General features: G+C 44.9%; 1 protein-coding gene across 1 annotated transcript in view; it reads right to left on the reverse strand.

Annotated features, from left to right (window-relative positions):
* The window catches only part of LOC138526013 (uncharacterized), an 805753-nt gene that overhangs the window by 555043 nt on the left and 224553 nt on the right, over positions 1–26157 (reverse strand). The window lies entirely within an intron of this gene.

Consider the following 26157-nt stretch of genomic DNA (forward strand, 5'->3'; position numbering starts at 1 on the left):
CATTGTAAACATTGTAAATAGGGAAAGCCATTGACAAAAATCTGGCATGAAGTCCCAAAAATCAATGGGTCTCATTATGATCTTGGCGGTAGTCGTGCAGGTAAAAATGGCATGGCTGCCGCTGGAGTCATTTGTTTTCTGGAGCCCGGCAATGGGGACTCACCGGGGCATTACAGCCCCAGCGGTCATGTTAATTTCCCATTGCCAGGCGCCGGAAAAAATTACTCCCCATTCCCATTCGAGTCCCATTGGACTCAATGGGAATGGGGAGGACGGATGCACCGGCGCCGTTATTAATGGTACCGTTGCATCCGTCAAGGTCTGCAAGCTGGTGCCGTTCTGCCCACCAGATCAGATCTGGTGGGCGGGAAGGCACCCGCTCTCACAACTCGGAGTATGGCGGTCCAGTAACAACGGTGCCGATATCTTAACGGCACCGTTGTTACCGCACCGGCATACTTATAATGAGGCCCTTTATCTGGCTACCTTCTAAGTAGCAGATCTTCTCACCCATTTCAAGAACCGCTTATGGTTGACAAAGCCACCCTCAACCAGGGACATCCTCTCACCTTTAGCACAAAGAAGTGAATGCCTCATGGGAGAACCAGTCAGAACACTGCAGCACACTTACATTGTACGCAGCCCAAGAGACCCCTAGTCCTAACATTATTGCAGCTCTCAACAGTAATTTAAAACCTATGGTACTGATCTGAAGCACTGCACCTAATCAGAAAACCACAAGCACACATCCTCCCAAAAGGAATACATGATCTGACACCCTCTTAAGGCCTTGAATGCCAGATTAGCCATCAAAGTGCAACAAACATTCACAGCGCCGCCAAAGAATCATCCAGATTCTTGGCCTAACCAAGACCTGGTTTGGGACAACTGCACCACCACTACAGAGACCCTCCTTCCCTAAGGATTTAATATACAAACTAACAATAATAAACAAACAAACTCAGGGCAGAGTGGCTCTTGTCTGCTCCAAATGACGATTTTTCAGAACAAAACTACAAAATGTGGCCTGTTGTAGAGCGCAACGCTTTTGCTTCTGGTGAACCACTGGCCCTAAATTTCACAATTAATGACAATGTAGTCTTTAGGACTCTCCTGTGAAATGATCGAGAAGGTCCACAAAGTTCAATTTTCTTTAGTTCTTAATTCCTTTCTTTTTGAGGACATGGGAGCTTTTGTTCAATGAGCTGTAATGTAAATGAATGACGAAATAGCCTTGCATGAGACATTTACGCCATTCACTCATGTTAGGACTCATTTTAAATTATTTGTATGGCTTCAAAAGGAAAAGGGGTGGAACGCAACTTGCGTTTCTGCCGCCTCCCTTCCTTTCCACCATACAAATGCGTTTGTCCCTGCATGGATTTTTGACGGCAAGTAGCTGTTTAAGTTGCAGTGCCAACGTAACGGCTCCTTGTCATCAAATTAAGTTTAGGACCAAAACAAGCTGGTAGAGGAGCAGCTGAATGCCTCTGCAGGAAGTCCCGCCCCATCCTTCCTATATGCTTGAAGCTAGAAGTTGTGACATGCATGACACCAGTGATCGTGTCTATGACAATGAGAGCCTTTGAGAAAAGGTATCCATTGAGAAAACCCTATATGATGTATCCCCATAGAGATGACAATCTCTTGGAAGAGATCCCCGAAGGAATATGAAGATGAAAGAAAGAGAAGTTGGTAACGTCCAAGAAGCAAGCATGACCCACTGAGAAGAGTGGCTAAAGAAGAAGATTTATAGACTTTATGGAATTTGATGAAATAAAGAATTGTGTAAACTTTCATATGCAGAATCAAGATTGCATGTGTGAAGAGCACTGCAGAAAATGCATGTCGTTCAATAACTGTACAGATTTAGCAATGCAAGTAGACTAAGTAATCATAAAGGCTAGCTATACATCGTGAATAAACTGCAGGCAGTGCCGCCATTGTATAGCCTGGAAGAGATGTCTGGCCTGGTGTCAAAAGATGAAGTAGCCAAGAACTGGTTATCTATCTGTAAAAAACAGTGACCGTGAGATGCTGAATCGTCTCGTGTTAAGGTACAAGGAAAGAACATTATAAGTGTCCAGTTTATTAATTAAAGACAAATGCTGCAAAATAGGCCGAAATATGGTCTCCAGTCACGTGAGCTAAGGATGGAAACAGAAGGTGGGCATGATGCTCTGGATTTGAGAGAGCATGTGCCTGTACTCCCTTTTATTCCCAGGAGCAAGGATACTTTGCAAGGCCAAGTTCGAAGACAATCTGAATGGCAGAAGGCATGAGATATGTTGGGCTAATTGGGTGGGGAGACATGGTCAAAGTTCACCAACTGGCACCCGTGGTACCAGCTTGCCTGCTGCTAGTGAGCCGAATGTACCAGAAGGCTACAAGCGTGCCAACCAATTATAGAGGACAATATAACCAAGGGCTGTATATTTTGAGAACCAATAATATACAGTGTACCTAATAACTGATGAGGAGGACTTGCACTAGGGGTGGGCATAAGTTGTCCACCTGACTGTAGAGACCCAATCACAACCTGTCCCTATATAGAAAGTATACTTCGATGTTCCCTTTGAGCGTATCACAACCCCCTGCAGGTTTCTCTTATTTGCCACATAGTATGACATCCCGTATGATGGATTTTTGCTATATAAATGTTGTTTTTTATGAAATGCTGAGAGGACTTAAGCGAACGTCCGTTGATGTCCGTTGTAACTCCCTGTTTTAGACAATTGATATTAAAACAGTAAGGGGAGACTTTTTGCCAACTTCCTGAGTCAGTCTTATTTGGTATAAGAGTTATTCTGCAACCCAGCCATGTGTGATTTGTTACTGATATCAGTTTCCCCTGGGATCACGTGGTAACATTGTCAAATGGTTTAGTAGAAGACCCATCGACCTGTCAGAACTCCAGTGTTTCGGACGATCGGACATTCTCAGCCATCCAGCTGGAAGATCACTGGGTTTTTGGTGGCCGAATAGAAAACTTGCACGTAAAATCGAGATGGTGGGGAAGGTCCCTCTTTGATGAAATTCGTACCAAGTTTCCACAACGGGGCTTTGCAGACAGAAGGCGAAAGTGGTCAGTTGGAGGAGGAGATGATACCGAAGGCCTTGAGCCAAAGCGATCGAATAGTGAGTAGACTAAGGGGAATGGCAAACTAAGGGGACAGGGTTGTGATCATTTAAAAAGTAACAAGAGTAATGGGAGTAATAGGAAATATTGGGCCTCATCACAAGTTGGGCTGTAGCCCTTAAATGCGGTGGTAACGGTATTACTGCTGCATTTAAGGACTGGCCCTATCATGAGTTGGGCGCTAAATGGGCTGTTTTACCTCCAGCCTTTCTCTGGAGGTGAAAATCCCCTGTTTTCGGCTGTATTACTGCCCGCTATATTAGCCAGCATAATTAGCGCTGAAAATGTCCCATTGAATCCAATGGACCCAATGGGGAAAGGGGATTTACCGTTAACACCCAACCCGTGATCCGGCAGTAATACTGCCGGACTGGTCGGTGCTAAGGCCAGTCGGACTGTATTAAAGCCAGGATACAGCCCAACTCGTGATGAGGCCCATTAAGTAAAGAGAGAAAGAGATATAATGCCCACGAGTCCTAACCCAAGGGGGTTTTAGAAGAGGTTGTCTCACACTCCAATCAGAGTAAACTAGGCTACGTGCAGGTCAGATCCACATAAGGGGCCATCCTAAACTCTGTGATCAGAGTATTAAATAGGGCCAAAAAAGGAGTAAGGGTGATCACCATGGTGTTTATGTGAAGAATCGACTAGTTTGTCTGTTTTTGTTTGTGTTGAATTAAGGTGTTGAGCAGCGACACGAACAGTTGTGTAAGAGTTGAGACAAAGTCAAGTAGTTATACTTTCTATCTAGGGAAGTGGTTGGTACCAATCCAGAGGTAGACAGAGGAAACTGGAGAAATAAAGGTTTTGAGCGGTGATTGTTAGAGTGCACTAATATTTATTGTTTTTAAGAATCAAAAAGTGGCAAAAGGTATTTTATAAATTCTGGTAAGTATTGACAGTCAATTGAGACTTGTCACAATGGGAGATATTACTCCTCTGATGCATTTATGTAAGACATTGCCAAAACACATGCCCAAGCTCAAATAGTATAGTGCGAATGGGTGAAAGGCAAAGCAGATAAGATGTTCGTGCCATGGCCACAAGAGGGATCGCTGTCAAAAGCGGTATTGCAACACATGACCACTTACTTGCACGCTGCGTACACGGGAAAGAAATTAGAGAAGAGGTTAGCTATTCTAGAGCTCCGGTAAATGTACCAGGAACAGAGAGAGGATCCACGACCTGACGAGTGGATGCTTAACCAGTGTAAGGAGGAAGGTGTTGAGCAGAGATGGAACGGGAGATTAAGAGATGGAAAGGGAAAAAGGAGAAAGCTGATGAGGTAACGCTCGAACAGAACAAATGGATTGGAGCACAGATACTGCTCAAACTAAAGGGGAAAACATTGAGGAAGTAAGGCAAAAGGAAGATCAGGACAAACAGGATAAGAAAGGCAGGGAATGAGAAAAAAGATTAAAAGAAGTTGAGCATAAAAGAAAGACCAGACAACGATGAGAACAGATACATCAGAAGGGGAGGCAAAAGAAAAAAGAAAGGGCAGAGGAGAAACAAAAGCATGATAATAGGCAGAGAGCAATAGAAGAACGGGATAGATAAGAAAGGAAAAGAAAACAGGAGGACGCATAGTAATTAAGGGACAGAAGAATACAGAGGCGAAGAGAAGAGGAAGAAAGAAGAGCAGACGTAAGGAGAGAAGAGAAGATAAGAAAAGGAGAGAGTTAGATGGGAAGCGAGAAAGCAAAGAGAATTAGATGAAGAGTTAGAATGTAAGAGGAGACAACAGGAGCTTGATATTAATCGTATTCGAAAAGAGCTTGTGGAACCAAGTCCTACAATACGATGGGACAGAACAGAGGAGTTCCTTCCATTAAAGGGAGCGACGTCAGGGCCACCTAGAGCGGCCCTAGAAGAGAACTTTGATATGGGAAACATCGGGGATAGGATCGATAAGGCTTATCAGGAATAAGGGGAAGGTAGCAAATCGGGAAGCCGGGGCACGGGAGAGCAATCCCCTGTATTTCAATTACAAAGCGAAGAGGAAATTCCATTCAGTCTTGAGCATAGGGCCTTATCCTTAAGCAGATTGACCTTAGATAAAGGTGAAGAGGATGAGAGTCATACTAGTTGGGAGCTAGATATGTCTGACAAGGAGAGGGAATCCTTCCGTGGAGAAGAAGGAGGAGGTGCATGTGCCCCGAGGGAAGCCTGCAAGCAGACAAGGGAGTAAGATGGTCTGATTTAGAGCAACCTAAGGATAGGATGCCAGATCCCATAGCATATCCACAGCATCCCCAAGGACGATCACATAGAGAAAAGGGAGATTCACTGCCATATGTGACCAGATTAAGATCATTGTCAGGGAGGAGAAGGTCAGGGACTACTGTCCCCACCATAGATATGCAGACGATGGGGACATACTCTGGGTTAGGGTTTACACAGTTTCCCTTATTGGAAAAAGGGGGAGCAAGACCGCAGTATATTCCATGGCCACAGATGGACAGGGATAATTTAAGGTGCAAGCTCCCGAGTTTGACAGGAGGAACTATGTGAAAGTTGGAGAAGAGCAGGTTATTCAAGTGTGACAGCACAGAACCCAGCGCACGATGGAGCACTGTTTAATCATTGCAGAGCAGATGTTTGGAGGGCTCTGAGGGTACAGTCAGACATGGGTACAATTATGACACGTAAGATGAAAGAAGATCCTATTGCTTACATTCAAGATATTCAAGATATTCAAGAGCGTTGGACTCTTGAAACGAAAGAGCCATGGGAAAAAACAGTGGCACTATTTTACCACTTTTTATGTCAATGTTTGCCAGAACAAGTGCATAGACAGGTGAAGAAATGAGTGGGGATAGAAGCTAAGCCTTGGGCTGAGATACAGCTGACAATAGTACAACACTTTAAGCTCTTGCAAGAGAAAAACAAGAAGAAGGATGAGGCTAGAAAACATGAAGAAGCCAAATTAGTTCAGAAAAAGTTGTCAAAATATGCCATAGAAGGGGCGGTATTGACAAGCGGAGAAGGGCTAGGAATACAGCAAGCAGTGGGTACATCACAGGCAAATAATCAATGTCTGATGGACTAAGGAGGAAATGGGTTTATGCCACGAGGAAGAGCTAAAGGATATAGAGGAAGGGGTGGATTCCAAAACAATCAAGGTGGGTTTCAGAATGCCCCGAATGAGAATCAGAATGCGCAAGGAGGATTTAACCAAGGGGGACTAATCAGATGGGCTCCTCCTTTATGTTGGACTTGTTGGATGACAGAGCACATTGCACACGTATGTGGGAGCCAAGGCAATGTACAGAATGGTCAATTCTTAAGAGGGGGACAGAGTATCCTCCAGCATATAGCTCACAAGCAAGAGAAGGGTTTGCCCACGATCAGACAATGTATCAAACACAGATGTCGCAAATGCAACAGGCACAGCAACCACAAATAAATCCACTGCAAGGGCAGTCACAGCACGCCCCTATGCAAACACAGCAGTATGCAACTACAGGACAATTATTGACACCTAGATTAGGGAGTGTCACTGTAGTGGGAGGAAATCCTTTCACGGGTACAGGAGTATACATGTATACATGTACCCACAATAGGACAGCTCACAGGTGACTTCATGTGTTCAGTACTATCTGTGACACCAGACCCCCAAGAGAAATCAAGGGTCGATGTGGCGATAGGAGGGAAATCTTTTTCTTTTTTAGTAGACACTATGGTTACACACTCATGTATATGAGAGGGAAAATATCCAATGTCGGGAAATGCCATGAATGCTCAAGGGTTCTCTGGAGATGCAAGTCGAGTTCCTTTTACTGACAAATTACCAGTCTCTATAGGAGAGTATGACATGTCTGTTCCATTTTTGTATTCTCGACAGACACCAGTTAATAGATTTGATGACGATTTCATTTACTGAAGAAGGTATTGTGTGTTCCACTCCTGGAATACACTAGATGAATGTGCGTGAATTTATATTGGCATTCGCAGGGCAAGTAGCTCTACGAGGCATTCAAGTAAAGCTAGAGGTTTTCCTTTATGGGGTGAGCATTCATATAGCATGGTTACCTGGCTTAGTGGGGAAGACTATGAGAACACTGGACGAATTCTTGTTTAGACCACAGATACCAGTGGGTGAACAGGGGGGACAGACTATCCCTATAGAATTAGAAGCAGCCATAGTACGAAGGGAAATGGCAATGCTCGAAGGGACAGATGACAAGGGTAGACCATGGCGAGCAGTAATAGCTATTGAAGACGGGTGCAGATTGACTGACATTACTGATGCTGACATGTTTAGAGAGGACCAACAGATGATGAAGTAGTGTTCTTTATGAGCATTACATATCAGATAAGAATAGAGAAAAGAGAGATTCCACAACGAATGTCGATAATATGGCAGCGTCTAGAATTTTTTAACAAAAACTTGGAGAAGGTTTCTACAGGCCTTTCTGACGTAGGATTGTTAATAGGGGTAGGAGAAGCCAAAATAAAGCTGAAACCAGGAGCGATTTTACCTCGAGCAAGACAGTACCCCATGTCTCGAGAGGCATAGAGCAAATGGCGAGTTCGAAGTTGTAGCAAGTTCTACACTATCGTCTCACTTTTCAGCGCAAGCAGCAAAATTAGTGGTGCTCATTGTCACGCTTGAGAAACATGTAGGGCAGGAAGTAATGGTGTACAGTGACTCCACCTATGTGATGTCAATGGTACATGCAGGGCTAGCAAGTTGGAAAAGGAGGGGCTACCTCAGAGCGGATGGCACTCCAGTGCAGCATGCATCTTTATTGGACAGCCTTTAGCCAAACCCAGGAGCAGTGGAGAATTCGGCCTGTTCCTGTGGACGTGGAAAATGGGACTGAGGTCTGGTGCCGGAGGGGATGCCCATGCAGTATGGAGGAAAGGAGATGGGATGTAAGAGTATTATGGAAGCAAAGGAGGTGTTCTTTATCCCCCACTGCAGCATTATCGCGACAAGATAGCACTGGAAAGCTGGTTATGGCAGTAGCATTGTTAAAGGTAGCGCTTGAACAGCTGCAATACCCTGTGCATGTAACTAGGGAGAGTCTTGCTGCAACAATTGCGGAAGACTGGTTTATTCCAAACCTGTTAGAACACGTTGCATTTTATGTAGTAAACTGCATCGTATGTCAAATGTTTACGGCTGGGCGTACGCTGCGAACTACTAGAGGAGTTATTCCTCGACCGAATGGTCCATTTCAGCATTTACATATTGGGCCTCATTACACGGTAGGCAGTAAATTACCGCCCTTACCGGCATGGCGCTAATAACGTGTCCGTATAGGAAGTAGGCTGCTAATAACGTGGCATCACGCGTACGCGGGCATGAGCTTAGCGCCATGCCAGTAAGGACCCTACCGCCATGCCGCTAAAGGCCCCGTAAAGACACTTAGCGGCACCGAGGAAAGCGCTGATAGCACTTCCGCCCTCCCACAACACGGCATTAGCGTGAACCGGAAGTAGCGTCATCGCACAGGAACGGGAAATAGCATGGCGGCCATCTTTAAAAACACAATCCATTGCCATCCTCTGCCCCCAGGACCTGCAGCCACACCGGAGCCTTCCAAAATCCTTCACAGACCCATTGACGATGCCCAAGGCAATAAAAAAAGGAGCAGAGCGGCAGAGCAAGGAGCGTTTTTCAAATGAAGAGCTCACAATGCTAACTGACACGCTTGCTGCCAACACAGAGGGGGTGTTCGCCAATGACATGCGGCGTCCCATCCTAATCAAAAAGAAGGAGATCTGGGCAGAGGTTGCCTGTAAAGTCAGTGCGGTAGGCTCCACCCCCCGCACTGTGAAAGATGTCAGGAAGCGGTGGGACGATCTCCGCCTCCGTGTATGCAGCATCCTGGCTGCCAACCAGAGCCTGGCCATGGGCACAGGAGGCGGTGGAGGATCACAAATAAAACTAATGGAGTGGGAGAAGACCTGTGCAAGCACCATTGGGGTTGAATCAATCGAGGGAGTAGGCGAAATGGAGCGCAGTGTGCCGACATCGTCAGATGGAGGTGAGTGTCCACACAAAACACTGCACTGTGAAAGATGAGGTCATTCCCCAAATGTGAGCCCTAAATCATCTCATGGATGGGGCCATCAAACATACATGCACACAACACTGCCCATATGCGGTTCACATCCCAACACACACACATGCATGCATCACCACAGACACGTGTCACCCAGACTCATGCAAGAATGACCCACCCAACAGTCTTAGACCTGTATGGCCAAACATGAAGTCTGAATGCATAGAACAGCATGAACAACAACATCTGCATGAAGCACGTTGACCAATCACCAATGCCATCCCTCTTTTTGTCCCCCACAGGCTCACAAACTGACAGCGATGAGCAGGACACTGCGACGCAGGCCCCCCGCTAAGAAACAACCCAGGGGAATCAGGCAACATGGCCAGCACGTCGAGGGGCACAGGGAAGAGGGCACTCCCGCAGAGGGCCAAACCCACCAAGCCACCCACATCACCAAGACGTGAACGTATGCCTGAACCAATTGCAGCACCCACTCTAGAAATCCCCCCCACGCACGATCCACCCACGGAAGGGACACTGTCTACTGCCAATAGTTCCACCGGCGAGGCAGCTGCCACGGCACCCATGTCCGATGTTGAGGACACTTGTAAGTCGCCCATTCAACAACATACACCCAGCCCCCAGCAGTCAAAACAACCGAGCCCACGCCCCACATCACATTCCAGCAGCCATGGCCAGTCTGGGATGAAATAGTGGCAGGGTGCTGGAGTCCACCGGTGTCATCACCTGATGCTGGACCAATAAAACAAGGTGCGGCACCCACCCCACAATTCAGACACAGAGGCCATGACATGGCCATTATCAGACAGCGGCAGGAGGACATCACTGCGCTGGTTGGCCAGCATGTGGATGAGGCAGCACTTGCGAGGGAGGAATGCAGGGAGCATGCAAGGGACATCAGACAAGCTATAGAAGGCAGCACCAACAGGCTATGTGAGGAAATGGCACTTGTGAGGCAGGTCCTCACACGCATAGCAGACGCAGTGGACAGGCAGAACCCCCCACCGGCACCGGACCAACCGTGCACCTCCTCTTCTGCAAGCTGAAGGCAGACCAGCCCCCGGTGCAGGTCCTTGTGGGCTATGCGGCGCACAACCTCTCAACCCCCCAATGGTGGGAGTGGGGATGAGAACTAGGGCCAGCCAGATGTTGCTGACACATGTACAGCTATGCAGCACTGATGTACAAGCCATTTATGGGAGTGTTGTGGGGGGGGGTGTTTTGGGAGTGTTGTGGGGGAGGAGGGAAGGGTGTTTTGGGAGTGTTGTGGGGGGAGGGGGAAAGGGTGTTTTGGGAGTGTTGTGGGGGGAGGAGGGAAAGGGTGTTTGCGTAGTCGGGTCCATGCACTTCTTTTACTAATAATACATAATACACACTGGTGACATGAGAAATCACAGGAGTGGACATTTTCATTGTGTATGTGTGCTTTACTGGTGGACAGGGCACAGTGTACATTTCACCCTAAAACCCAGTGGCCAAATACCCACATCCATTGAACGAAGTTCATCCATGTGTATTAGAAAATGTGGTCGATCAGATGCTGGCGCACAGCACGTCCCTCCTGGGCATCACCACCTGCATGACCTACAGCCCCGTCTCCTCCCTCCTCATCCCCATCATCACCCTCAGCAGATGGTTGCAGTTCAATGTCAGGGGGCATTGGCACATTCCGTCTGATACACATATTGTGCAGCATGACACATGCCATGGTGATCTTGGCCAACTTCTCATGCCCGTACAAGAGGGCCCCACCCGACCTGCTGAGGCACCGGAACCGTGTCTTCAAAAGGCCAAATGTCAGCTCAATTACCACGCGGGTACGGGTATGTGCACGATTGTATTCCTCTTTGTGCCTGTTCTGTGGGTTCCGTACAGGGGTAAGGAGCCACCTCTTCAGGGGATAGCCAGCATCATCTGCATGGGTGCAACAATGCGTATGTGTAAGTGTTAACATCAAGTGGAACCTGTACATATCACACAAATCAACTTTGCATTGTGAATGACATCCACAAATCCCTGCATGCATGGAGGCAATAAAAGTAACTGCAATGTGGGAAGGTGAGGTAGTCCTTGCAAGTGGACATGCACTGTGCATGCCTACGGCAGTTATTGCCATGTACTGGGTGAGGTCAAGTCATTCGTGTCTCTTGGTCCTGGCACCGTTTGTACCACACTGCTAGTGTACTGCCATTCCGAAGTTGATGTCCCCATGCTGTCAAGCAGCACTTCAGTAGTGGTGTACGGGTGTGGATCAGTACAATGGCTACAGGAGATCCCTTTGTATGCACTCAAGGGCGCATATACATTGTGATGTTGTTCAGCGTACATTTCCAATGTCCATTTTAGCTGCATTTAGCTGCTTTGTGTTATAGAGGATATGGTATGATGTGCAATGTGCATGTGGATGGATATGGCATGTTTGGGGTAATGGATTAATTTCATTGTTGTGCAGCTTACTACTTGCATGTGGTTGTGTGTCAGGTCCATTGTGGGCTGCCTCGGTGGACAGTGGTGTAAATCTGTATGTCCATTGTTTATCCTGACAACTGTCCACACCCAGTTGGAGTATGCATCTCTCCCCCCACCAATCCCACCCAGTTGGAGTAAGCATCTCTCCCCCCAATCACACCCAGTTGGAGTATGCATCTCTCCCCACCCCAAACCACACCCAGTTGGAGTATGCATCCCCCCCAATCACACATCACATCACACTGCCACATGCTTGCCCTGCTACTCACCAGGTAGCCACGAAAGTTGTCCAGCATGTCGCTCCATGTAGTGTGGTATCGTTGAGTTACGCAGGACCATGGAATCATGGGTTGATCCGGGATATCGGGCACAACAATGTGTGATTATCTTGTTAGAGTCACATACCATTTGGACGTTGATGGAGTGGTATTGCTTTCTGTTTCGGTAGACTGCTTCATTGGCATGTGGGACCACCAATTGCACATGGGTACAGTCGATGGCCCCGATGCAATTTGGGATGCCTGCCAGTGAATAGAAGCCAACTTTGGTGTTGGAGATCTCCTGGGCAGTCCGTGGCAGGGATATGTAACTTGTGTGCTTCAGGAGGGCATCGAGCACCTGTTCAGCGTGCGTGAGAATACTGGTTGTGATATGTCATGCATCTGCCCTACCGTATGCTGGTAGGTGCCTGTGGCCAGGAAGTGGAGCACAGTTACCACCTTCATTAGAGGGGGGATGGCAGTACGGATGTCTATGAGGCTGACAATGTCGTTCTGTATCATGTCCACAATGGTGGTGATGGTATCCCGGTCCAGACGGTACAGGGTGTGTATCTGCTCAGGGGTTAGGTTGAATGGACTGGCTCTAATCCTGGGGATTGGTGGCTGCCTCTGTGGTATGACTAGGTGCACTGGTGGGGCTTGCTGGGCCTGCTTGCCCTCCTCCTCCTCCTGCGTCTCCTCTGTGCTGCCTGTTGTTGTTGTTGATGCTGCAATGCAATCATGTCCTCCAGCCCATGTAATGCTGCTAGTATTGGAATCATCTTGGTGTGTGAATGGGTGTGGGAAGGGGTGTGGTGTGCTCCTTTTTGCTGCCCCAGTCTCCATTGCCTCCACCTGTGCTGATTGTGGCCACCTGTGGCAGTTGGGAACACTGCACATGTCGCTCAACGGGTGGCTCACGATGCTGGTATTTCCGCCATGCCGGTATGGGCTTTTTGGGCCTACTCCATGCCGCTATTAGCATGTCCGCATGTCTTGTGATGGACTCCTATTTCCACCATGCCGCTATTGCCGACATGATGGGTCGCGCACCCGCGAGCTTACCGCTATTAGAGGCACCGCTAATAGCGGGTAGACTGGTTGTAATTGTCAGGAGCGGTTAGCGATGCCGGTAATCCTTTACCAGCATCGTTTTTCCCTTAGCGCCTACCGTGTAATGAGGCCCATTGACTATGTTGATATGCTGCAGGTGTGTAGTGGATACAGGTATCTGATCCTGTACAACCACTGTGGTTTGTCCCTTCTCTAGGTGAATCAAGGTAGGTCTGTGTACACACCCTGACGCCACTTGCGCAGCAAAGTTTCTAGTACGTGAATTCTTTCCTAGATGGGGAGTGTGTGAAGTGCTGAGATTTGATAAAGGGCCACATTTTGTTAATGAAGTATTTGAACAAATAGCATTATTATTCAATATTAAGCACAAGTTTTCTTCCACTTATCATCTGCAAGTGAACGGGATATGGGAGAGACTCAACGGCCTACTTAAGGAAAGGATTGCCAAACTCAAGCTCACGTTGAAAAAGGAATGGTTAAATTATCTGCCCTTAGCTTTATATGCCCTAAGGAATCAGCCTGGTTCAGACCACCACCTAACACCCCAGGAATTAGTAACAGGGAGGCGAATGAGAACGCCTCTTACACCTCTATCGTGGAGTAGAAGTGATGCCCAGAGTACAGCAGAAATGTTAGGAAATTAGTTACTTGTGTATTTGACATGTATGACCGCTAGTACCTCTCTCATTTCAGATCAACTCAAGCGCCAGGAGGTTGGTCTCAGAACACATCCAGCAACCGGATCAAGGGAACTTTTATCAACACCAAGACTATTTGTATTTGTTTGTGATGCCGTCCGTGCTTATCAAAAACTTCACTAGGAAATGGCATGAGCCAAGATTTAACAAGCCCTTTGTTGTAATAAATGTTACTCCTTCAGCAATAAAGGTCCAAGGCAGACGAGCGTGGATACATCTAAACGAAGACAAGAAGAATTTCAGCATGTGCAGACTCGATCGATGACAAAGAAGAAGGAGGATAAAACTACAAACTAATTAATGCAGATTTGCATTTGGACTGTGACTCCCCATGGACACACCTTATAGATATTATAGCAGGCATGCAGATTTTTGCCAGGAGTCTGTCAGGCTGAGAGGTCCTGTATCCGCGGAAGCTGCTGAACCCCCGACAATCCCCCTGAGATGTATTTCCCAGAACTAGTTTTCAATACAGCTCTGTAAACTACACCCCAAAGGGAAAGGGGGAATGGGACAACAAAACAACACCAGGCAGACTGCGTCAAGGCTAATCAGTGCTGAACCTGCAGAGGATAAAGAATAACATATACACTTCCTTAATTCACTTACTTAACCTTATGAATGGGAAGTCATTAATCCTTAACTAATAATTGAGAATCCTACCTGGTTCTTCTCTTGAAATTTCTTAGAGAAGCGGATAAGAAGCTGAAAATCTCTCTTACTTGCGATACTTGAAATTCCCAGCAACTTCTTACATTAGGCAAAACTGGAAGTCTTAGTTCTTTGTTTGTCTTTTTTCCAACATGCACTGGTAGTTCAATTAGATTGTCTTTAAAATGTTCTTTCTTGTCTTTTCAAAACTTTTCAAACTATTTATAATTATCTTGAGTCTTTGAATCCTTGAAGAAAGAGGAAACACGTGCTAACTGCGCACGCTGGTTATTTCCATTAATATTATCGATGAACTTCACATAGAAATCTTCCTGGTTGAAGAACACGCGCAAACGGATGAAGACGCGCGATCAAAATAATCCACACGCGCAAAAAATCCACACGCGCAATAATTCACACGCGCAATAGTCCACACGCGCAATAATGTTCTCCTGCGAGACACGCGAAATAAGAACACCCGCGCTATTGAGTTCAAACGCAACGAAGAGATTCTCACGCGCAAAATCACTCGCGAAGGAAAAAACACACGCGCACTCACATGGCACGCTACGAACAGATTCTCGCGCTTTGTACCCCCGCGCTAAAAATCACACGCGCTTTGTATTTCACACGAGCTTTGTACACCCGCGCTAAAAAATCACACGCGCTTTGTATTTCACACGCGCTTTGTATTTCACACGCGCTTTGTACACTCGCGCTAAAAATCTCACGCGCTTTGTATTTCACACGCGCTTTGTATTTCACACGCGCTTTGTAGTTCTCACGCAGCGTATAGCTTTTCGCGCAAAGGATCACCCGCGCAATAAAACACACGCGCGTTTAAAATGGCACGAGACCAACCTCTACTCGCGCTCGGAATACACACGCTAGAAAGCACGCGCTCACTTGAATACGCACGTGACAGTCAAAATCTCGCGCTAAGGAACATCGCACTGGAAACACAAGCGCACTCCGATAGTTCAATAGTTTTAGTAGAAACACTACTTTTAACAAATTTTCAAGGAGACTGTTATTAAGATGAACAGATTTACAGTAGAAATAAAGTCACTTATCTCCTGAGCGAATTCACAAAGATTTCCTGCTTTTCCTATCTTCAAAACGAATTCCTGACAGCTGAAGACTTCTCCTGAACCCCCAAGAAAGTAGCCGCTCAACTGCTGAGATCTGAAGGATAAAATCCACCAGGCCTAATACTAAAGCAGGAGCAGCCACTGAACACGTCCTCTCAGATGGGGGTTTTGATGATGAAAGGCACAGAGTGACAGTTTAGAATGTTCATTGTTGTTCAGCATTGTCTTCTAGCCAATCAGAGCTGTCACTGTGAGGCTCCATCTTGCCTTGGGTCAGAACCAGGATTCTGAATCAACAAGTTAAAGCCTAACCAACTATAATGGAAAACTTCCCACCCACACAAAGCTAATCTGAAAAGGATAATAATAAAAAGGAAACTTGAATAAGAGAAGGAAACCTGACAGTACCCCCCTCCTAATGCCCAGTCTCTGGGCCTATCTTGTGTGGGTTTTTAGCATGAAACTTAGCCACTAAACGGGGGGCATGTACATCAACTGAATCTTCCCAAGATCGTTCCTCCGGTCCATATCCCTCCCAATCAATCAAATACTGCAACCTTCCCCTCACTTTCCTAGAATCCAAAATTTGTTTAACCACAAATTCCTCAGATGAATCCTCCAAAATCACAGGGGAAGGTGGTGTTCTGAATCTAGTTCCTGAACAAACTGGTTTTAAAAGACTAACATGAAAAGTAGGATGTACCTTCAACTGCTTGGGTAATTTCAATCGTACTGCCACAGGGTTGATGATTTTCTCTACCTCAAAAGGGCCCACAAATCTTGGACTGAACTTATTCTTCCCCTTAATTTTCAGGTATCGGGTAGAAAGCCAAACTAAGTCTCCCACCTTATATTCAGGTCCAGTTTTTCTTCTCAAATCGGCATATCTCTTATATTTCAACTTATTTTCTCCCAGAACCTTTTTGGCTCTATCCAAGTTATTTTTCATTATCAACAAACGATCTTCCACTCTAGGATTCCCTGAATCTTCCTCCAACACCTCAAAACTCAGAAAACGAGGATGAAACCCACGACCCAACAAGAAAGGGGACATAGAAGTAGCATCTTTTCCACAATTGTTGTAAGAGAATTCTGCCAACCACACCAAATCCACCCATTCCTCTCTAGCTTGTAAATAACACCTTAAAAACTTCTCCAATTCTTGATTTACTCTCTCCACTTGTCCATTACTTTCCGGATGATACCCAGAAGTCAAACTAACTTCCACTCCAAGTTTCTTACAGAAGGCCCTCCAGAATTTTGAAATAAATTGAGATCCCCTGTCAGAGATAACTTGACTTGGGAGTCCATGTAGTCTAACTACACCTTGCAAAAAACTATGAGCCAGTTTTTCCGCGGTAACCTCTCCCTCAATTGGTAAAAAATGTGCTTCTTTAGTAAGAAGATCGACCACAACAAGAATGGTAGTACAACCCTTATCTTGAGGGAGATCAACTATGAAATCCATAGAAATTGTGTGCCAAGGACGAGGAGGAACAGGTAATGGCTCCAATAAACCATGCGGCTTCCCAACTTGACTTTTCTCTTGTGCACAGACTACACAAGTTTTAACAAAATTCAAGGTGTCTTGGCGAATTTTTTTCCACCAAAAATTCCTTCGAACCAGTTCCAGAGTTTTTCTGAACCCAGGATGTCCTGCTAAAATGGATTCATGACAATTTCTCAAAACCTTTTCTCTCAACTCATCAGTAGGTACATAAAGCTTGTTATCAAAAAAAGGAAGATTGTCTTTCAACTTTCTAGCTGGATCCAGTCTCACCCACTCCTCCATCTTCTGCAAGGACATATTTTGACGAACTTCATTCAAAAAATCAATTTCTTTAATGGCTCCAGCTAACAAAAAACGTTCTGGAGCAATTATAGGTTCTGGTTGTATAATCTCTTTGTCTTCACTTCCAGGAAATTGGCGAGATAACGCATCAGCTTTTTTGTTTTGACTTCCGGGTTTAAAAGTCACAATGAAATCATAATCTGCAAAGAACAAAGACCAACGAAGTTGGCGTGGAGACAAAGTTCTGGCAGATTTTAAAAACAATAAATTTCGATGATCAGTAAGGACTGTTACAGTATGTCTTGCTCCTTTAAGAAAATGTCTCCATTCTTCAAAAGCGGACTTAAATTGTGTTATATAAGCAATCAAGTCTCTATTACCTTGTTTTAATTCTAAAAGTTCACCATCTACTTCCAGAGATAACTGTCTTCTATCAAACATTGTTCGGAATATCTCTAAAAAACTGGTATAATTTTCTAAAACCGCACTCTTTTGACTCACCAACAACCCAGCGCAAGCAGATGCCTCCCCAGAAAGATATGACAACATAAATGTTATCTTAGAAGCATCCAATGGAAATAATTCTGGTCTACTCATAAAATGTAATTCACATTGTGTTAAGAACACCCTAAATTTCTTGGAATCCCCATGATAACGTTCTGGGGGCGCCAAAGGAACTGGCATAATTATACTCCTTACCCCTTCTGCCACTGAAGGCGCCCGTTGTATGTGTGGTAACTGATCTTCTCTTTCTAACTCAGGTGGAGAACCTGCGCCCCCTGAAACCTCATCCTCTCTCCTTTCTCCCCTCTGTTGAATTTGTGTAACTTTAACACTTAAGTCATCTACCTTTTGACTAAGTAAGGCATTTTCTTCCCGAGAAATTTTCAACTCCTCCCGTAAATCCCTAATCAAAGATCCTAACATCTCCATGGATTCGTCGGGGTTCATGACAGCTCGGGCGGACTAAATTATTGGCCTTTCATTCTGTCAGGCTGAGAGGTCCTGTATCCGCGGAAGCTGCTGAACCCCCGACAATCCCCCTGAGATGTATTTCCCAGAACTAGTTTTCAATACAGCTCTGTAAACTACACCCCAAAGGGAAAGGGGGAATGGGACAACAAAACAACACCAGGCAGACTGCATCAAGGCTAATCAGTGCTGAATCTGCAGAGGATAAAGAATAACATATACACTTCCTTAATTCACTTACTTAACCTTATGAATGGGAAGTCATTAATCCTTAACTAATAATTGAGAATCCTACCTGGTTCTTCTCTTGAAATTTCTTAGAGAAGCGGATAAGAAGCTGAAAATCTCTCTTACTTGCGATACTTGAAATTCCCAGCAACTTCTTACATTAGGCAAAACTGGAAGTCTTAGTTCTTTGTTTGTCTTTTTTCCAACATGCACTGGTAGTTCAATTAGATTGTCTTTAAAATGTTCTTTCTTGTCTTTTCAAAACTTTTCAAACTATTTATAATTATCTTGAGTCTTTGAATCCTTGAAGAAAGAGGAAACACGTGCTAACTGCGCACGCTGGTTATTTCCATTAATATTATCGATGAACTTCACATAGAAATCTTCCTGGTTGAAGAACACGCGCAAACGGATGAAGACGCGCGATCAAAATAATCCACACGCGCAAAAAATCCACACGCGCAATAATTCACACGCGCAATAGTCCACACGCGCAATAATGTTCTCCTGCGAGACACGCGAAATAAGAACACCCGCGCTATTGAGTTCAAACGCAACGAAGAGATTCTCACGCGCAAAATCACTCGCGAAGGAAAAAACACACGCGCACTCACATGGCACGCTACGAACAGATTCTCGCGCTTTGTACCCCCGCGCTAAAAATCACACGCGCTTTGTATTTCACACGAGCTTTGTATTTCACACGCGCTTTGTAGTTCTCACGCAGCGTATAGCTTTTCGCGCAAAGGATCACCCGCGCAATAAAACACACGCGCGTTTAAAATGGCACGAGACCAACCTCTACTCGCGCTCGGAATACACATGCTAGAAAGCACGCGCTCACTTGAATACGCACGCGACAGTCAAAATCTCGCGCTAAGGAACACCGCACTGGAAACACAAGCGCACTCCGATAGTTCAATAGTTTTAGTAGAAACACTACTTTTAACGAATTTTCAAGGAGACTGTTATTAAGATGAACAGATTTACAGTAGAAATAAAGTCACTTATCTCCTGAGCGAATTCACAAAGATTTCCTGCTTTTCCTATCTTCAAAACGAATTCCTGACAGCTGAAGACTTCTCCTGAACCCCCAAGAAAGTAGCCGCTCAACTGCTGAGATCTGAAGGATAAAATCCACCAGGCCTAATACTAAAGCAGGAGCAGCCACTGAACACGTCCTCTCAGATGGGGGTTTTGATGATGAAAGGCACAGAGTGACAGTTTAGAATGTTCATTGTTGTTCAGCATTGTCTTCTAGCCAATCAGAGCTGTCACTGTGAGGCTCCATCTTGCCTTGGGTCAGAACCAGGATTCTGAATCAACAAGTTAAGGCCTAACCAACTATAATGGAAAACTTCCCACCCACACAAAGCTAATCTGAAAAGGATAATAATAAAAAGGAAACTTGAATAAGAGAAGGAAACCTGACAGTGTCACAGGAATTCTGAAAAATGAACTTTAGAAAAACATTGATGTATCACTAATATGCCTGATTTGGATTTCGAATTTGATAAATGGAAACGTGAGCAGTACCCCTATTTGTTTCTCACTGAGCATTTGTTTGGCTGAATCTATGGTCATGTCAGACGGAGATGTGCATTGACTCGTACTTGCTGTTTTTGTGTTTATCCTTTGAGCTTATCCTGCTCTTGTCAGAAGAGACGTGGACTTCAACACTTTTATACAGGATCCTAAGAATGGCCCTGCAATCAAAAGGATGCTTGTAGCAATAGTAGAGGAATTACTGCAGCTGCCAAATTCATTATAGTTACCGGAGTAAAGTGTTTTTTCTTCCTTAAATTGCAGTAAAAATGAGAACTGTTGAAGTTAACATAATTTCAGAGAATGAGCAAGCACAAGAAGTTCCAGAATGGTATAAGTGGTGGGGATTCATAAGTTGGATTGTGATATACAAATACACCATTATGCTTTGTGTTTTTCTGTTTCTTTTGATTCACCTTTTCTGTCTCATTGATCCAAACAAGGCAGAAGTCCCTTTGATCCTCCCCACTCCAGGAACTCTTGTTAATCTGCCCATTACCAATGAGCCAAAACCCTTTGTGTTCTCGCCCCATCATGAGGCTGCTTTAGAGCTGTTTCCATGGGCTGCAAATATTTTGAGAGGGAGATACAGGGGCAGTGCAGAAGAAGACAACGATGGGATCAACACATATTTAGACAATTCAGTACACGTGGGTGATAACATGTGGTATCAGCGCATGAGAAGGGTAGGAGAGAGAACATCTAAGGAGAGTTGCTATGTGTGGTCCCTTATACCGTATGCTATGAGAACTTCCAAGATATTCATAGCTACAGAAGTACCAGTGCAAAAAGCTCATTGTGTGACGCATCACACACTCTGTCAGACAAGGGTACAGTTCCAAGACAGAACATCATCCCTGGTATGGGTAAATAAGGAGACATCTCGAAGAGAAGATAATTATGTGCAAGATTTAAAATCGAGAGCGAAGCCAGAAACAAGGCATTGGGTAATCAGATATGAACAGCCTGGAATGAATGGAGCTGGAATAAAGGTTGAAGAAAATAAGATGCTAAATTGTCAAGGCAAGAATAAAGAAGAGATGACTCCAGAAGGATGGGCTGATGGCCTGATTGTATGCAGAGCAGCAGCATTAACTGGACAGTACAAACTAGTTATAGGGCCTCATTACGACCCTGGTGCTCCCGTAATGGAGGGGGCCGGTACGGGACTGGTCCCCTTCATTACGGGAGTGCCTATTACGAGTTTACCTTTGCGGGACCCGGATCAGACGTCTGGTAAAACCAGACGTCTTTCCCGGGTCCCGCGAGGGTGTCAGGCTGAGAGGTCCAGTGTCCGCGGAAGCTGCTGAACCCCTGACAATCCTCCTGAAATGTAATTCCCAGAACTAGATATTAATTCAGCTCTGCAAACTACACCCCAAAGGGAAAGTGGGAAGTGGATAACAAAACAACACCAGGCTGACTACGTCAAGGCTAACCAAAGCTGAACCCGCAGAGGATATAAGAAAAGCAGATACAAATCCTTTTATTACTTACTTAACCTTTAGAGTTGGAAAGACTTTAAATCTTTAACTAATCATTAAGAATCATACCTGGTTCTTCTCTTGAAATTTCTTAGAGAAGCTTGTAAAGAAGCTGAACATCTCTCTTACTTGAGACTCTTGAAATTCACAGCAACTTCTTAATTTGGGCAAACCTGGAAAGTTTTGCTCTTTGCCTTTTTTCCAAAATTCACTAATTGTCCAGTTAAATTGTCTTTAATTTTTTCTTTCTTTTTCTTTCAAACTTTTCTTTAGTTTTCAAACTTTTTACAATTCTATAGAGTTTGTGAATTCTTGAAGAAACACGTGCTAAACACACACGCAGATAATCTTAATACTGAAGATTGGCACGTTGAAAACTTCCTGCGTTGAAGAACACGCGCACTGTAAGAAAAGTCCACGCGCAGAAAACACACGCGCTTGTAAACACACGTGAAGCAGAATTCACGCGCAAACGGAATCACGCACAGATAACACACGCGCTGGTAAACTCCCGCGCTGATGAATTCCCGTGCCTATTCACACGCGCCTTATAACCCACGCGCAAAAGAGTTCACACGCGGTCGAGTTCACGCGTTAAAAAGCACACACGCTGGTAATCACACGCGCAATTGAGTTCTCATGCGGCGAATAGATTCTCGCGCTAGGAAGCACACGCGCTGGAAAACACACGCGCAATAGAGTTCTCACGTGGCGAACAGATTCTCGCGCTAGAAAGCACACGCGCTGGAAAACACACGCGCAGTTGAATTCTCTCGCCTGGAAGTACACGCGCTGGAAAAGACACGCGCAATAGAGTTCTCACTTCAAAACAACGTGCTTGAAAACACACGCGCAAATTTCCCTCGCACGCGCAAAGGTTCAACGGTTAGTTTCAGATTACACGTAGTACGTGTTTAACAAATAGCGTTCACCCGTTAACCTCGCACAAAATTTCAAGCGCACTCAAAAAGTTGGACCAGTACAGATACTACCTCTAAAGAAGTGCACCCTTGTGTTTTAGAAATAATGGTACAAGGAAGGTTGGAGAGAATCACTAGGGTGGCCACATTTTTTATGTACCAGGCATGAAGGAAGAGACTGTTGTTTTAATGAATCATTATTGGGCTTGTGGGTCAAGAGCCTACATGAAGCTACCCAAGGATTGGGGAGGAATGTATTCCTTGATACTCATCCATGTTCCAGCATTAGTGATTTCTTCGAGTGACCTGAACATTGGAGAATTTCCAAAAGTGGATGTTCATTTGAGAAAAAGAAGATCGCTTGAACTTCTCAATCGAATCAGAAGAGGGAATTACTTTTCAGCTAAATCAATAGAAGCATGTGGCTCCATTCCATATGAGTACAGGTTGTTCAGCAAGACTGCTTCAGCATTTACGACTATCTTCATGCCTGGGATCCAGACATTGGCCAATGCCAAATTGTTGCAGATTATGAGATAGGGGCCCCTCCAGACGATCAACGCTACCATAAAGGGATTCAATGCTATCAGGGAAGAATTGAGGCCTATAAGATTGATTACCCTCCAGAACAGATATGTCTTTGATATGATTACAGCAATGGATGGAGGAGTTTGCACCAAAATTGGGCCATCATGTTCATACCTTCTCACGATGACGAGAATGGGACCTTGACAGAGGCCATAACGTTGCTGAGAAGCCTGCACAACAAAATGGAAGATGACACAGACGATATTACAGATGACAGTTGGTTTGCATCTATCTTCTGATGGGTGCCACAGTGGATGGCAAACATCTTTAAGCTTCTTGGAGCAGTACTGGTAATGATAATGTTTGGATTCTGTGTGATCAGGATAATCAACGCACAGTACAAGAAGATAGCCAAGAAAGTAGTAGGAATGCATATACTGATCGATGTCGAATCAGGATTTGGGCCCAAGGAGTTTACTGATTTAGATATCAGAGAATGCATAAAGACCAGCATTGTAGCACCTGAGGGAACTAATTTCCTATATACAAAGAACAATTAGAAGTACGTGGGATGATGGATCTATTGTAGCCTGGAAAGACAGTGCAGCTACATGACCTGGAGGTTTGATGAACATGTAAAATCAGCAGGGTCCTTGAAGGGAGTGATGAAGGTCTGGACTCCAAAGAAGCACTTCTTCAAGAGAGGATACCAAGATGTGAAGACTGAGGAAGGAGTGGTCGATGAATCAACCAGAGGGGGAGTGTAGAGGAGCAGCTGAATTCCTCTGCAGGAAGCCCTGCCCCCATCCTTCCTATATGCTGGAAGCCAGTTGTCACAACGTGCATGACACCAGTGATCATGCCTAATCCACGGAGAGCCTTCGAGAAAAGGTATGTATTGAGAAAACCCTATATGATGTATCCCCGTAGAGATGACAATCTCTTGGAAGAGATCCCCGAAGGAATATGAAGATGAAAGAAAAATAAGTTGGTAACGTCACAAGAAGCAAGCGTGAGGCACTGAGAAGAGTGGCCAAAGAAGAAGATTTATCGACTTTATGGAATCTGATGACGAAATAAAGAATCAATTAAACTTTCACATGCGGGATGAAGATTGCATGTGTGAAGAGCACTGCAGAACATGTAAGCCATTTAATATCTGTGTAGATGCAGCAATGCAAGTTGACTAAGTAATCATAAAGGCCAGCTATACATAGTGAATAGACTGCAGGCGGTGCTGCCATTGTATAGAAGTGGGATATTGGTGTCACATGTTTATTTAGCTCAGACCCACGAAGAAGGAAGGCTTGGAAAATCTGTGTTGCAGCAGCATGAAGCTAAAAGCATGGAAAGGCCTGGAAGAGCTGTCTGGCCTGGTTTCAAAAGATGAAGTAGCCAAGAACTGGACTGGTTATCTATCTGAAAAGAACAGTAACCGTGAGATGCTGAATCGTCTCGTGTTAATTTACAAAGAAAGAACATTATGAGTGCCAAGTTTATTAATTAAAGACAATTAAATGCTGCAAAATAGGCCTAAATACAGTCTCCTGTAACTTGAGCTAAGGATTGAAATAGAAGGTGGGCATGCTGCTCTGGACTTGAGATATTGTGTGCCTATTCTCTCATTTTATTCCGAGGAATAAGGATACTTTGCAAGGCCAAGTTCAAAGACAATTTGAAAGTCCGAAGGCATGAGCGATAAAGAGATGTTGGACTAATTGGGTGGGGAGGCATGGTCAAAGTCCACACACTGGCACCTGGGGTACCAGTTTACGTGCTGCTAGTGAGCCGAATGTTCCAGAAGGGTATAAGCATGGCAACCAATTACAGAGGACCATATAATGAAGGGCCGTATATTTTGAGAGCCATTAATATAATGTGTACCTAATAACTGATGAGGATGACTTGCACTGGGGGTGGGCATACGTTGTCCACCTGACTGTACAGAATCAATCACAACCCGTCCCTATATAGAAAGTATACTGAGATATTGTCAGGCTGAGATCCTGGTGTCTGCAGAAGCTGCTGAGCCCCCGACAATCCACCCAAAATGTGGCACTCTGAGCTGATACTATAAACTGCTCAGTTTACCTCACTTCCTGGGGAAAGGGGGGAGGGACAAATTAACAAACACCAGGCTGGAAGCTAAGGCTAGCTGGTTCTTCACCTGTAGTAAAACATAAACATATAATACACCTTGTTATTAATGGGGTACTATACTAACCTTAAGTATCAATATCCTTTACCAAATGAAGTAAAAACCATACCTGGAACTTCTCTACAAAATGCCCAGAGAAGTGATAAGCTGACTAGACTTCCTTACTAGTTGACTTGAATCTCAACGATCATTCAGCCTTCTTAGTAGGTCCATGAATGTGAAATTAACTTTGCAGGTAATCTTCTTTAAACTCAAGAAGCTTGAACAAAGTCTTAAGTTCATTAAAAGTAAATGGAAGTTCTAGTGTTTCTGGAAAGTATTTATATTTCTTCTTTTTTTTATTTTAGAGAGTGTTTTTACTTAAATAAACAGTTCTTGAAACTTGCGTCAAAAATCTCACGTGGAAATCTCTTGAACTCGCATAGGGATCCAAACTGAGTGAAGATCGTTGAAGCGCTGAAGATTAAACCGCAGGAAAAACCACACGCGCTTATCCAAGGAGCGAGTAAACTCAAACGCGCTGAAATCGAACCGCGAGAGAAAAAACCACACGCGCTTTGTCCAAAATGCAAAAACACTCACACGCGCTAAGTCGAAACCGCGGGAAAAAATCCACACGCGATTAAACGAAAACACGCACACGCGCTGAAGTTCAACCGCGGGAAATATCCACACGCGCTTAGTCCAAGATGCGATCACACGCACACGCGCTGAAGTTCAACCGCGGGAAATATCCACACGCGCTTAGTCCAAGATGCGATCACACGCACATGCGCTAAAGTCGAAACAGCGGGAAAAATCCACACACGCTTAATACAAAATGCACACGCGCGGAAATCCAACCGCGGGTAGAAAAAACACACGCACAATAGTATCACGCGACACCAAAGAGCTTGCGCAAGATACTCAAGCGAAGACTCTCACGCGCAGGCCCTGTCAACGGAAAAACCACGCGCTTGATGGAAAACGTAGCGTAGCAAAGCCAAACATACGACAGCAATATAGTTCTTAGTAAATATTTTTCATATGAACTTGAAAATCAGATTAAATCTTCTACTATGAAATTATAGAAAGAGTCTTGAATTTTAAAAGGACTTATCTTGTGAA

This window comes from Ambystoma mexicanum, chromosome 7p (assembly GCF_040938575.1).
Source record: "Ambystoma mexicanum isolate Mex_15411 chromosome 7p, UKY_AmexF1_1, whole genome shotgun sequence".
Taxonomy (NCBI): Eukaryota; Metazoa; Chordata; class Amphibia; order Caudata; family Ambystomatidae; genus Ambystoma; species Ambystoma mexicanum.